General features: G+C 41.3%; 2 protein-coding genes across 13 annotated transcripts in view; one reads left to right on the top strand and one right to left on the bottom strand.

The window, feature by feature from the left end:
* The window catches only part of smoc1 (SPARC related modular calcium binding 1), a 62,614-nt gene that overhangs the window by 2,655 nt on the left and 44,445 nt on the right, over positions 1–15,514 (top strand). The gene's annotated exons all lie outside the window — the stretch shown is intronic.
* Positions 1–15,514, bottom strand: part of ccdc177 (coiled-coil domain containing 177) — a 51,836-nt gene that overhangs the window by 28,063 nt on the left and 8,259 nt on the right. The gene's annotated exons all lie outside the window — the stretch shown is intronic.

Genomic DNA, 15,514 nt, shown 5'->3' with positions numbered 1-15,514 from the left:
CTTTTTTTTTGCATGTTATAGGTAGAGCCCGACCGATAAAGGATTTTTAAGGCTGATATCGATACAAATATTTGGTGATTTTAAAATGTAAAAAAAACAACAAAAAAAACAACAAACAGATTTCCCTAACATTAGTTATTTGTAGTTATTTATGAGTCCTCACTAAAATAATATGATAATGCAGTTTAAAAAATAAACTTGTTTGTTTTATTGTCACAACAGAACAGAGGAACATCAAAATATATTAAAGTTCTGATGAATAAAATGTATAAAAATACAAACTTAAGATATGAAACTTAAAGGGTTAAACACGAGTGTTGCCAACAGGGACGTAGTAGAGCGCCCTCTGGTGGACAAACTATGCAACGCCAACACTCAGAACATGGTTGAAGGGTGTTTCGTCCGTTTTTATTTTCATTTTTTAAATATTCATTTATCGACCATTATAAATGCCGATACCGATAGTTTGAAAAATGCCTAATATCGGCCCGCCAATATATCGGTCGGACTCTAGTTATAGGTTTACAAAGTGAAAAAGCCCAAAGTCCACCCCAAAGGGACTTACCATCTCCACCAGAAAACACTGTTCACAAACTGCTCCAAACAGCTCTATTGTAGTCCAGCCTTTACTTCAGAGACAAACGTGGTCACTTTGTAACACACGTTATAATGCTCGCCTAGCTGCTAGCGTGGCACGCCCTCATACTCTGCTTCTGACTGGCTAGTAGTCCTTACCTAGCTACTGAGCATGTGCGACTCCCAACAAAGATGGAACAGAAGTGAGATGTCTCACTCTGTAGCTAAAACAGAGAGCTCAACACACAGGGTGAAAAGATATGGTGTTTTTAAAAAAAAATTAAACCATGGAAACCTATTCTGATATAACCTCTACATACAATTATGAACCTGAAAATTAGCATATGAGCACTTTAAGAAAATCTGAACTTTTTGCCTTATGATTGTTGCTGTTTGTGCAGTTCAGATACGTCTGTCTTGACCACTTCCTCCTCATTCTTAGGAGAGTATCTTTCATGTCTCCTTTATTCCATTTGATCATCAGCTTGAGGGAGGGAAGCACCACACAGATCATAAGGATGTGTGATGATGGTTAAGGATGGTGATCACACACTTTCCTATGATGGTAGTGCAACGCAGTCTCTGCATAAACTGCCAAGGCAAAGTCACAGTTTGAATTATTTAGTTTAATTCAAATGCAATAATGGTGTGTGTGTGTGTGTGTGTGTGGGGGAGGGGGGGGAGACGGCGAAATGTGAGAGCCACCTTTATGATCTCACTGAAAGAGCTTTTTTACAGTCTAAAATGATTAAAGTTAAACATCTAATTGCAGGTCTTAATTACGGCAAGATATTTTGCAGATTGTCTGGTCATTAGTGTCAGGAATGATCTCTATAACAAGACAGGTGGTGGGCAGGCAGGACGCCATCCACTCTTACCCATCTATCCTTAATCCCCCTCATCAAATCAACCTGTTAGTGCCAGGGATGGGATGCGATGAGCCGTCGTCCTGCATACTTTGGTGACGGCATCAGTGAAGACTCATAAACTAATTGAAAAACAAACATAAACAGTGATGTCTGAGCGGCGAAGCAGCCAAGACTGCATACCTTCAGCTTGGGAAAGTACTGCCCCGGTTTAAAAGCAGGAAAGCCTTTTTATTGGTGTGAGGTAGATCACAGTGCAGGTGTGAGTGGTCTGCGTGTGTGCGTGTGCGTGCGTGCGTGCGTGTGCAGCATTTGGGTGCAGGTAACTGCTGCTGACAGTGCTCAAAGGAATGGAGGTCAGGAACTGGACTTATTTTTTTTTATAAAAACAGCATACTAAAAGAAATGTTGACACTTAATATCAAATGTATTTATATATTCAAATTCTTTCCAAAAATAGCTACTAGTGGTGTGCCGTACAGTTGAGAGTTTGGTGTCAATATTTAGAGAATCTTTATAGGCTCCTCATTTTCACTGATTGGAAATCATACAAGAGAAAAAAGCATTGCTGAATGCAATGCTTTTTCTCAACTGGAAAAAGTGTTTTCTGACACTTAAAAAGGCAAAAAGCAACACGTTGTTATGTTATAGGGCGTTTTGGGAATAGAAATCAGGAACTAAAGATGAAGCAGATGAGGCAGGTAAAGAGAAAGTGGGAACACCACCAAAGCAAACAGCAAACCAATGGATAGAGTGACAAAAATTACATGGAATCTGTTGTACTTCCTTCCACAGATTGAAGATATGATGAAGAAGTATCCAAAGTTGTGCTTTATCTTGGCACAACTTCTTTCTTTGGCTACTGGACACCGGATGTAACAGATTTAGCATATATATCTCAGACAGTACTGGGTTGATACTTTTGCAAACTCGCCAACTCAACAGTGGCACACGGCTGCAGCCACCAGGCGGGACGGCAGCAAAATAAAACGATAAGGAAATGCAACAAACTGACTATTAGTGAACCCTAACCAAAAACCTTCTCACTGTAGGTGAAATAATTACTGATTCAGAATATTAGAATATACATACTCAATTAAAGGGATGAGAGAAGTCTTAATTACTAACTTTTACTCTCTGGATATAATAAAGTTGTGTCCAGGAAGACCAAATCAAATCAAGTATTTCTGAAAAAAGAACTTTTTTTGATGAAAAAGAGGGATAGATTGAAGAAATAGAAAATAAATAAATAAACCATACTATAGGACAGTTAAACAGATACATATACAACTTTATATTGTGTTTTTAGTTCGAGCGTGTGTGTCCGACTACAGTAGAAGGATATCTTCTAATACTGTTACCGGTATTATAATATTTTCTAGACATTGACATGAAATGGGGGGAAACGGATATAAGAGGACAGAGTGAGAAGTTTGTACCTTAACCATCAAACCACTGCGATGCATAGAGCAAGTGCAAGAGCTGTTGGCCATAATCATGCAGATGTGCAGTGCACATTTCTCCATTTAGTCTTTATGGGGAAAAACATTCTTGGCAAAGCGATAAGGTCATAGTTTGGCATTCTGTGAAGAGAAGTCATGAAATACAAACCTTTCAGATTAAACTTTTTCCTGACTTTTTGTTCAGCAGCAGTTTCTGATTAGGCACTTAAAGGAAAAATCCCTAAACACAGTTATTGGTGATGAAGCCTGTGGGTTTTGGATCTTTTGTTGTATGGTGGTATGACTTTGAATGCTGACACAACAACATACATATGCATGGTTTTGCTGTTCTTTGAATATTTCTGTTCTCACATAAAATTGAGCTTTGGGGAGCATAATTGTGCTCCACAACCTGCCTTAAGGTCTTTTTTAGGCCGTAAGCGACACTTTTCCTGCGTGGGCGCTTGGATCCGAGGGGTCTCCCTACGCTCCCCATGTGAACAAACAGGCGGACAACGCTCCGAGAGTAAACGCCAGGCGATCAATGTGTGGTAACCATGGAGATTCCGTGCACTAACGTTACTGTACTCCTGCTGGACTGGTACAACTGAACTGAATTAGTTGACTCATGTATCATATTCCTAATCACAGGTCGATTTCTAACAAATAGTGGCAATCCTAGTCTTTCCTAACCACAGACTGTTATTGTTGATAGCTAAAGTTAGCTAAATTAGTAGTTGTAATTCTATAGCCTAATTTAAGTTAAAACGTGACGTTACCCGATAAATCCAGTCTTGTGACTGGATCTGATAACTGTTTAGAAAACAGTTTGATATTTTATTGAACTCACAAACGGCAAGAATCAGTCTCTTGTTCATTGATTTGCACGGCGCATCGCTCGCATAGGAAAACGTGTGCGTGTGACAAGCATGACCGCAACAGTTTCACCGTCAAACTGCCTGCGCCCCCCTGCCTGCCCGCTCGCCTTTCATTGGAAATTAATTATGAGGCGCGACAATCGCTACCCGTCTGAAAAGACCTTTATACATTAAACAATATTGTATGTGGGAATTAAAGTGTAATGGTAGTGCTAGAAATAAGGCCAGAGCATTGCTAAAGTCATACTTTTTTTTTTAACTTCTGAGGGCCATGGATGTTGAAGCAAATTTCCTGGCAATTTAGTTATAACATTTAACGTTTCTTGTGTATAAAGTTGGCATACGGATTAAGCGTGGTAAATTTCATGCAACTATGGAGGAATCTGTTCGATAGATTTTTTAATTTCCCTGTATAGAACTTGAAATTATAGGTGGCACTTCAGGAAAGGTCACCACCAAAACAATAATATTAATTATTGTTGGATTGAGAATGTTCACAGCTACAGTAATTAAGTGAATCTGGTGATTTATATTTTATATATTGTGTATGAAAATGAAATTTTGGTCTGAGGTTGGTGCTCTAGAGAAGCAAATGCAGTGTCCAAAATCAAAATGGTTTATCCTCTGGGTATCAGTACTGTGCTTAGTAAATTTCAGCGTGTCCATTAGATACTGATATTTCATGTGTATAAGTGCGAGTTTAGGCTAATCAATGGTGCTAAAGGAAAGATTCTGGGTTCATCGAAGCATCAGGATTTATCCTCTGGGGGCCGTGAACATTCAGTCACTCACTTGTGTCAGAGAGTACATTAAAATTAGATTAAGATTAACCAAAACAACAAAATAAAAAAAACTAACTAAATGGGATGCATCTGCTGGGGATCATGGATACTCATACTCACACATATGGCACTCTGGGTAGTTGTTGAGATATCATGCACTGGACCAAAGTGTTGGATTGAATGTTGATTCTATGGTAAAACCCAATAATGAGCTAGCAGTGTGGCTCTAGCATGGCAATGTCGGTCAGCGTACCACTTTGATCCAGGCTAAAATATCTCAACAACTATTGGACGAATTGCAATGAAATGTTGTACAGATATTTATGGTCCCCAGAGGATAAGACCACTGATTTTGGTGATCCCTTGACTTTTCATCTAGTGCCACCGACAGGTCAAATGTTTCACTTATCCAGTAAAATATCTTTCAAATTTCAGTACAGACAATAAGATGAATCCTGATGATGGTGACTTTTTCTCTAGCGCTAACCATGACGTTGACATTTGTAGTTCAAAATGCAATGTCTTGACAACTGTTGGATGGAAAGTGCAAATATTCATGGTCTTTGTGCGGAACTTTTCTTTACAATGAGCATGACGGCCTAATAAAGACGCAAGACTTTTGGGATTGTCACATTTTGCTCCGGCGTCACACAATCATACAGGAAGAAATCATATGAAAGAACAATCTAATGCAAAAACAAGTTCTATTCTGTGGGAGTTGTTAAGAGGCATTCCGGAAATCTAACTGCATTTGAATAAACCAGACAAGTTAAGGGAAATAGGGCACACTAAGAAATTAAATTGCAACTGAAATCTTTAATAAAACTTCAGGTTCACAAGGCAACTAGCCACATGACCAGACACCTAGGCTCCACTTATATTTCGCCGGTCACTGACAGATGGCTTTAAGGGTGACTGCACCAGCGTTCAATCAAATTGCTTACATATGTCGATTCAATCTGATATCTGCGTAATCAGCAAACGCATTTCATGCTCAATTTCGGGGCTTTCTAATCAGTGTAATGAAATGCAGTCAACGTCCAGCTCTGTGATTTCAGGCCAGTGAGCTCCATGCACGCATCACCACAACTTCACTCAGCCTTTTTTTTTTTCCCCCTCTGCAGATCCTCCTGATAGTTGTGGTTTATGGGGTGCGTTTTCATTTACGTAATTATCTAGTCCACTATGGGAACTTGCTCTATGTAAATTGAGTGCGTTAGTGACGTGCACCCGCTCTTGTTTGAGAGGAATACTGCCTTTTGAAAGAGTTATGGCTTTGTGTAATCCTTCAGATTATCAGGACGGCAGAAACACTTCCTCTTTCCTATCAAACTAGCTCAGCGGATTAGCCTCTGCTCTTTTCCTTTGATATGAGTGTGTGGTCTCAGTTTGAGTACGCAACGGTGGCGTTAAATCTAATGAAATGTGTGATGGACACACACACACACTTCCTGGGAACAGCAGAGACAGCTGACTGTTCTGTAGCCAGGATGTAGCATTAGTGACAAACAAGGAATGCTTTTAATCAGATTTAGAGCCATTTCCGACCAACACCTCCTTCGCCCCCTCACTCACACTTTCATTTTGATCGCTTTACACCACTTCAAAAGAAAAAAAAAGGAAGTCATCCTTCTCATTAATGTTGTATTTAATCTACTCTGCACCATCTAAAGAGGAAATCTTATTTCAGCATGGGGTGAAAATGTTTTTAATCATCTCTTTCTCAGATTTATTAAATCCACTGGAGTTTCTGACCATAAAAATACATAACAATACATTACAATACATTACATTACAATACATTACAGTACAAATTCATCATACTGGAGAGAGTCGTCTCCCCCGCCCCCTCATCCCCAGACTCGAAGTTCGCAGAGGTTGCCAAGTCTTAGACCGCAGCATCCTTTGCGAGACGCTTGTCTCACATAGCCAGACATTACTCCACAGCACAGCGGAGTAGCTAACGTTAAATGCTGGCTATATTGACAGTCATAAAAGCCTGTGCTCACACGGAACTCTGTACCCAACTGACAGACACTTTGGCTTAGAATTACGGTAGGAACCGCTAAAAACACAACAACCTCGCCTCCTCTGCACCTGACGGACAGACACACTTCCTCGGCTTAGAATTACAGTAGGAACCACTAAAAATAACACTACCTTGCTGTCCTCTCCACCCGACTGGACACACTTTATTGGCTTAGAATTATGGCAACAACACACTGCAAACTCACGGTCCTCTCCTTTCGATTTACAGCCCCCCTCTCTTGGCTTAAAATAACTCACCGCTGTCGGCTACGGCCGCTAAACAGGCTACACGTTATAGACAGCCGCGGCCAGCTTGCCTGGTCCTCCGGTAACATTAGCAGTTAGCAGGATTAGCATGGCGGCGTTAGCCAGGACCGGTCGGGATCACTTTACTGGCTGCATCTCAATTGTTCTTGCGAGTAACCAACTTGAGTACTCTATATAATTCAATGTTGAAATTACTGAAAATGCCCGCCCCTGGTAGCCGTGATAAATTAGCGTGAAGCTAATGCTTACCTATTCAGGAGGAAATCTGCCAACTCGGCGTCCTTTTGGGCTCTAAGCTGTCTCCATCTTTCAAATACATCTCCAATATCTACCCGGGGTTTGTTACGTCTCTGGTCACGCAACTGTTAGAAACATGCCGTTTTCTTTTTTAGGTCGGGTAGAATTTATCGCCGTTGATCCTGTTCATTTGTTTGCTGCTTTCATGGCTGTACTAACGTTACAGCTGTAGCGTGCTGGGTTTATGTTTTTACAGGTATATCTGGCAACCCGGCCTGGCTGTCAAAATAGGCAGTTGATAACAACACAGAGGCCAAAACACAAACAGACATTCTGTCACGGAACGGAAATTTCAAAAGGAGAAAATACTGGCATTAGCATGTTTCCTTAATATATGATGACGCATTGGGGTCATTTTGGGATTTATTACAGTAAATATATTACATATTGGACCTTTAAAGCTAATCAAAATCAGCATTATTTTAAACAATCAATCAAGTGACTTAAGTGTAGTGTAAAGTGAAAGGGGTTGTTCACAGATAGTTATCACGCAACCCTGCAGTTCCCTTTACCTATACAGTGTTTCTAGTTTCAGGTTCGAATCCGACCCGCGGCCCTTTGCTGTGTGTCTTCCCCTCTCTCTGTCCCCTTTCCCATCTATCTGCACTAATAAAAAAAAAGCCCAAAAAAGAATTGTACAAATTAAGAAAGCATAGATGACAAAAATTGTTCATGCTTTGATGATTTCATTCGATGAATTATTAAAAAAAAGCAACTATATAATGCTGTCTTTAAGCGTGTGGATAACTGTCAGAGTTTGCGTTTCAATCATCACAGTCATCAACAGCCTGCTTGATGAGTCAGTTAAGTTACAGACGCTCAGTTCTTTGCATCCTTTATTTCTATGCACATTCAGCCCGGTGGGAGAGATGAAAGAAAGAAAAAAATACTACTTTGCTAAAACCTTACCTACCAAACATGACTGTAATCACATCAAGAAATCAAATTAAAAGTTTTTAGCCCAAACCCCGCCCTCCTGCTGCAATTGGAACACACACTTTGCACCTCCTGTGTGAAAGTTGTCCAGCTCCTTTAGCTCGCAACATGCTAGAACTGTGTTTTAAGGGTTTTAAAAGGTTACTTTGACAATGTTAAATTACAGGTTACTTTTTCAAGACAAAACCCAATTAGAAATTTAAAAGGAATAAGGGGGAGGAGAAGAAGGGGGCAGCTCCTTTTTAGTTCCTCTACTTTTTTTTTTATTTTTTTTATAACACGGCTAAGTAAAGTGTGTTAATGGAAACAGCATGAGGGATGGCATTCGCTTTATAGATTTCCTGAAAACTAAATGCTAATTATCGGACAAAAGTGATTACCTTGGCCCGTTAAAAGCACACAATGGTACACAATTAGCCCCGACTTTGGTGGACAACTTTCATTGGCCTGTTTCCTCTGTGGTTGGCTTTATTGTCCTTTTCTTTTATTTGACTAATCCACTTGTTGGCTAGTGACGGAATGCCAAAAACGCCTGATGATTAATGACACAGATGCATCAGATGGCCATATATGTATTTATGTATGTGTTGTTGCATTGTTTGTTGTTGTGGTGCCCAGAGGGGATAATGACCCCATCACACGTTAGCGTGGAGCCGGCACACAGAGCTCGCTCACACACACACACACACACAATCGCCATCTGTGCATGCAAAAGCCTTTACCGGTGAATAGTGATGTCATTCATGTCAAGGAGCATGTTCCTGTTAGTTAAATAGAACAGACATTTTTTCCGCTACACAGGATCTGATTTAAACATCACAGCTTCAGTTCAACCCATGTAAGAACAAAGTGGAGAGGGTTGTCAACTCAAGAGTTTTGACTAAATGGAGTTAAACAATCATTAAAGAAATCTCAAATTTGGACCATTGCGCTCTATAATAACCACCATATTGCAGTCTGTTCTGCCTCCAGTTTTACATAGCAGCAAAACACCCTGAGTATTTTCCTCAGTGTATGAATATTACTGCTAACATCAGAGTTAACTCCTTGAGACAGTTCACTGTGATGATTCATACAGCGAGCAAGTTTCAAGAATCTGCAAATAGATTTCATACTACCTAAAGTAAAGTCTTGGGGAGTACTACTGCAAATGTTGTATACTGTAAAGCCTTTCTATGGCTCCAGAGGGAAGTGTGCAAATTCAGATACATTGCCTCGAGTGATGTTGGGTTGGGGCCGAAGACTACAAGTTTGAACATAAAGTTAATCTGGAGTTGTGGAGTTAGAAAGGAAATGAGTTTACCAGACCTCTGTAGCACGCTCCTCATCTTTGCTTGAGGCTAGAGGCTTAAGACTACATTAGCCGCTACTGGCAAAACACATAACAAGTTGCATTGTGGGTAATGTAGGCGGCAGGTTTTCACAAGGAAAGAATGCATGGAATAAAAATGACCATACATGGTTCTGCAGCACAGAATTTGGGCGTTTTAAAAAAATCTGTCCATCGTGAGTCCGGCAATGTTATAAATCTATGAGGTACCATTTAAGACACATACAGTGTTGGCTGAAGTAAAGAGCTTGTTGTGTTCACTTATTTTTATCCGCCTTGGGATCTACTTTTCATATTGTGTTATATGTTGGTCTTTATAATGAAAATCTGTCCAAAGAAATGAGCTCTACCCTACGCACAATGAGCCAGTTGGAAAGTTGAACGTAATTGCATTTACTGTAGGAGACGTAATCCACAGTTTTGTTTATTTACTACCTTTGTTCGGTTTCTCAAAGCCTGCCTTTTCCCCTGTCAGCCCTTTAAGCGTGCATATATAAAAATGATTATTTCTAATCATATTCTTTCTTCTTGTTCCACTGCTGTGGCTCGGGCTGGAACAGATTCGCTGCCAGTGACGGTAAAAAAGACCACTACACAGCTAGAGCTGCAACTGTTGCACAATGGGGGTTGCATTTCACTTATTTTATGAGTGGTGGAGAGAGAGCTCAGGACGTTGTGTGGTGTGTGTGTTCGTGTAGGGGGAATTTGGCTTGTTAAATGTTAGAATCTCAGTGCTCATTGTTTCCCGGTCAAGATATCAGTACCAAACCATCGTGTAACTCGCCTGGTGTTTTACCTTTGACTCATCTTTGACTTCATCTCTTTGGTGGGCCGAGTAGGCAGGAGGAGGATATGTCCTCACAATGTTTATATCTAAGCTGTCTCTCTGTCCATTAAAGATAAAAGCATTTCTTCTTGTTCTACCATTTGGAAATTAAAGAAAGGTCCTCTGAGCGGTTGTTAAAGTGAGATTTTTCCCTCAGGGGTGCATTCGATACTTCAATACTTTGGCCTCTCTCTAAATCTTTGATGTGCTGCCTGCACTATGATGTAAAATGTTGCATAATGATCCGCAGGAAGGTAGTATGAGCGAGTTTTGTCCCCACAGGTTTAGGTAATTAATGCTATTTTGAGCAGCGCGTGTTCCTCGGCAGATCCAGCAATAGCTCCAGTTACACGTTTAATTTAGATGCGTTTGTTTGGTTTTGATTATGGGATGTCGGGCGGGTCTCAACCCCAGCCATTATCGCCCTAACAGGAGGGGCTGTTTTCCCTCAGGAGATAATGCCAGGTCCTGTCATCCTGGCTTATACTGTAGCAGCTGATTGCTGTCAAACAGACCTGGGTCAGATAGTAACTGAAAATCACTCATAGCGTTTACCTCCTCAAGCCACCAGATCGGTGGGGTTTACCACATCAGGACACTTTAGATAGAATTTGGTAAGCTGGAAACCACAGAAAAGTGTAAGAATGTTGTCAAATACTTGGGTGATTGGCTGCAAACTGCTTTGTGTGGTGCGAAAAGACAAACCTCACTCATCTGGTTGTCCCCGCTGGTTAACAGAGTTGTTTTTCAGAGACCATGTGAACCAGGCTCAGTGTCACTCACTGCTGGTGTGAGTGAACTTTATTTTGGCAGGATTCAAATGGGACCCACGTGCACATTTATTAGTAGTGAGGAACTCATGTAAAACAGCGGTGCCGTAGAAACTGTTGGAAGACTCGATCAGACCTGAGAGGTGGCTGGGATACAGTGCAGAGAGTCTGAGTCGAAGATTAGATTAGATTAGGGTTTATAGTGTAACGTCAGTCTGTCTCTCTCTCTCTCTCTGTGTCTCTCTCTCTGTCTCTCTCTCTCTCTGTCTCTCTCTCTCTCTCTCTCTCTCTCTCTGCCCCCCCCTCTCTCTCTCTGTCTCTGTCTCGTCTGTCTCTCCCCCTCTCTCTCTCTGTCTCTCTCTCTCTCTCTCTCTGTCCCTCTCTCTCTCTCTCTGCTCTCTCTCTCTCTCTGTCCCTCTCTCTCTCTCTGTCCCTCTCTCTCTCTCTCTCTCTGTCTCTCTCTCTCTCTCTCTCTCTCTCTCTCTCTCTCTCTCTCTCTCTCTGTCCCCCCCCTCTCTCTCTCTCTGTCCCCCTCTCTCTCTCTCTGTCTCCCCCTCTCTCTCTCTCTGTCCCCCCTCTCTCTCTCTCTCTCTCTCTCTCTCTGTCCCCCCCTCTCTCTGTCCCCCCCCTCTCTCTCTCTCTCTCTGTCCCCCCTCTCTCTCTCTCTCTGTCCCCCCTCTCTCTCTCTGTCCCCCTCTCTCTCTTTCTCTCTCTCTCTCTGTCCCCCTCTCTCTCTCTCTGCCCCCTCTCTCTCTCTCTGTCCCCCCCCTCTCTCTCTCTCTCTCTCTGTTTCCCCCCCCTCTCTCTTTCTCTCTCTGTTCATATTAGATATTCTCTTGAGGAGGCTTTTTTTTTGCTTTGGCTGTTTTAATCTGAAACAGTCCTTTGGTAAGTGTGGTTACGCACAAGGAATTAAGGATTTTACATACAATACATTGTCCAATTGCCATTAGCAGGAATAGTTCCACTTTTTTGGGAAACACGCTTATCCACTTTTTCGACGAGTTAGATCAAAAGAAAAGAGATACCACTCTTATACCTGTCTGTTAAATATGAAGCTACAGCTAGCAGCCAGTTAGCTTAGCATAGAGAGAAAGACTGTTTCCAAGACTGGAAACATGGGGGAAACCGTTTGCTCGACTCTGGCCAAAGCTAAAAACAACAACAAGCGCCTCTAAAGCTCAATATTTAACTCTCAATGTCCAACTTGTGTTTCTTTCCCAAGAAATAGTCCAGCATGCTTCTGTTTTTGTAACTGAGATATAAACGTGATAATCAGTAAGCTTTAGAGGTGCCCCGTTTTCAGTCGTTATGCTAAGCTAACCGGCTGCTGGCTCCAGCTTCATATTAAACTGGCAGATATGAGAATGGTGTCAATCTTATTCCGACATGTCACAAATAACAGTGTTATTTGTATTTGAAGTGTTTTTTTATTTTTATTGGAGTACGTAGTGTAGTGCATTTTGTGTGCTCTTTGTGAAACTGTAACCAGCAATTGGGAAACTTTTTTTCTCTGAGTCTCTGGTTTCACCTTTACGGGCTGAGACGAGTCTGTGGGTGGAACAGCATGACTAAGAAATGACTACATGTGGGAGACTTGGTAGGAGTGTTGATTTCCACTTACTGGACAATGCCGTCTTAAAATCTGTGATTGAATGTTTTATTATGACAGTGGAGGTAGAGGGGCTGAATCCATTAAGGCTGTAAGTCAGGGATGGGGAGGACGGGTCAGTCTGTGGGCAGAGGCCAGACTCTGTGGCTCTTAACTTGAATGAGTGGCCGGATAAATCACTTCTTTTCTACTTTTTCTTTTTGTAGAATAGCTTGCTTTGGATACAGATTCACTGATTGAACAGTTCATCACGTAGACCAACTGTTTTCCATCCACGTTACTGTGGCTCAGTCTTCTGCTGTGAAGGAACCATGTAACTGCTTTCTTCTTTTCTTATACTTAGTTTACATATACTTTGTATACTTAAACAGAGGGAGAAAGACAGTGCTCTACTTATATAATGAAATAAAGAAAAAGCCACATGGTTCTTTATTCTGGGGGGGGGGGGGGGGGGGATTTTTGGAATTATCCCCGTCCTTCACCAAAGCCAAGGGAAGGACACGCAAGTTAAAAATGAAAAGATGTGCTATGTTTTCCTCTCTGTCTGCACTTTCTCATAAAGAGTCACATCACATCATGATTTAGTTTTGCTCTGAGCCGTCCGACAACAGATGCCAAGGCTGAAATCTGATTAAAGTGTCTGCCTTGTTCTCGACATAATGTTACATGGAGGCGAGTTGGATTTGTGTCCCATTGTATCCTTTGAAGTATTATTTCTGTTTGTTTAAATATCCTTTCACCTTGTTACGCGAGTTTTGTTTTTTTATCAATCAATTTATGAGAAGTATCAATATTTCACCGGAGGAGTCAAAGCAGCCAAATAAGTCTCTCGGTGCTCCGAACTTGGATATTTTAACAGATATATTGTTTCACGTGGGGATTAAACCTGTGATCCTTCTGTTTCAGGACACTTTCTTAAACTCTGGACCACCCTGTTACCCCACCTCTTGATTTGATCTGGTACTGAAGCTCCAGTATCTTTTTCTATTTCAGGAAAAGTCTAATCTCTTTTGTTGTTGTTGCTCTTTACAGATAATGTAGTGTCTGTCTGAGCTGACAGCCATGATAAATACCATGATCAATTATCTACAGGGAAAAAAAACTCTACCTAATAGGGCTGGGCGATATGGATAAAATCAAATATCACTATATGCTGTATCTATATATTGTGGCGATATTGTAGGGTTGACAATTGGTGCTTTCACTTAATATTTTCACAATGACATTTTAGATAAATAATCATCAGTAATGTGGATATAATGACTAAGTGGGTAAAGGCAAATAATAGAACAGTTACATCAGTCTGGTAGGTTCAGAAAATGACATCACTTTACTGTAATGCAGCCTTTAAAACCAGGAAAAGACAACACTTGTATTACCATATTACGATATCCAAAGTCTCATATAGCAATAGAATATCAATAAATTGCCCAGCCCTACTTCCTAATGTTGTATTTAGTTGTAAAAATCTGGCCTGTGGGGTGAAATGATTCCACTTCATTTGTTTCAGTATTAAAATTAATCAATCCATTAATTTGGATCAATTAAAATGATCCAAACTGGTTCATTTGCATTGGACGCAGGTGATATGAGCTCACCAGTTGGCAGATTTTTCACTTCATGAATTTGGGACTCCATTTTTTTATTAAATTGCTTGTATTTAAAATCAATGTTTATGACCGTCATAACTGTCAATGCTGGCAGCTACTATATCGGTAAAGTAAAAAACCCACAAAGGACTGTAAATGGATTACTTTCTGACCTGTGTCTCATTTTCTTCACCACATTTTGGATTTGTAATTTGTGCTCTAACAAGTTTAAACTCCTGTGTCGTTTCTAGGTCGTCAGAGAGAGGGGGGGGGGAACAGAGAGAGAGAGAGAGAGAGAGAGAGAGAGAGAGGGGGGGACAGAGAGAGAGAGAGAGAGGGGGGGGACAGAGAGAGAGAGAGAGAGACAGAGAGAGAGAGAGAGGGGGGGGGGACAGAGAGAGAGAGAGAGAGAGAGAGGGGGGGGGGACAGAGAGAGAGAGAGAGGGGGGACAGAGAGAGAGAGAGAGGGAGAGAGAGAGAGAGAGAGAGAGAGAGAGAGAGAGAGAGAGAGAGAGAGAGAGAGAGAGAGAGAGAGAGAGAGAGAGAGAGAGAGAGAGAGAGAGAGAGAGAGAGAGAGAGACAGAGAGAGAGAGAGGGAAAGAGAGAGAGAGAGAGAGAGAGAGAGAGAGAGAGAGAGAGAGAGAGAGAGAGAGAGAGAGAGAGAGAGAGAGAGAGAGAGAGAGAGAGAGAGAGAGAGAGAGAGAGAGAGAGAGAGAGAGAGAGGGACAGAGAGAGAGAGAGAGAGAGAGAGAGAGAGAGAGAGAGAGAGAGAGAGAGAGAGAGAGAGAGAGAGAGAGAGAGAGAGAGAGAGAGAGAGAGAATAGCCAGAATATGACAGGAGGGAGTGTGCTGCCACTGTGGCTGAGTGAGTCTGCGGTGTGGCTCGAGGGATGGTCAGTCTGTTGGCCCACCTCTTTGGTCCAGACTAAAATATCTCAACAGCTATTGGATGGATTGGCACAAACCTTTGTACAGACATTCATATTTCCCAGGAGGATGAATTGCCTGACTTTTCATCTACGCCACCATGAGGTTCATTTCAAAATTTGAATTTGTCCAATACCAAATAACTGCATTCCCTTCAACCCTCAGCTGTAAATTTAGTTTAATTAGCAAATGTTAGCATGCTAACATGCTAAACTAACATGGTGGACATGGTAAACATTATACCTTAGCATTCAGTTTGAACTGCTAGTATGTGTCTAGTATGGCTGTAGAGTTTTTATTTTAATTTTATTTTGTGCCTTTTGTTTAAAATAACAAAATAGTTTTGCTAATTTATAGTATGCAACATACGGTAAAAGTAAAACAGTCA

This window comes from Sander vitreus, chromosome 20 (assembly GCF_031162955.1).
Source record: "Sander vitreus isolate 19-12246 chromosome 20, sanVit1, whole genome shotgun sequence".
Lineage (NCBI taxonomy): Eukaryota > Metazoa > Chordata > Actinopteri > Perciformes > Percidae > Sander > Sander vitreus.
This window is presented reverse-complemented; position numbering and strand designations above follow the sequence as displayed.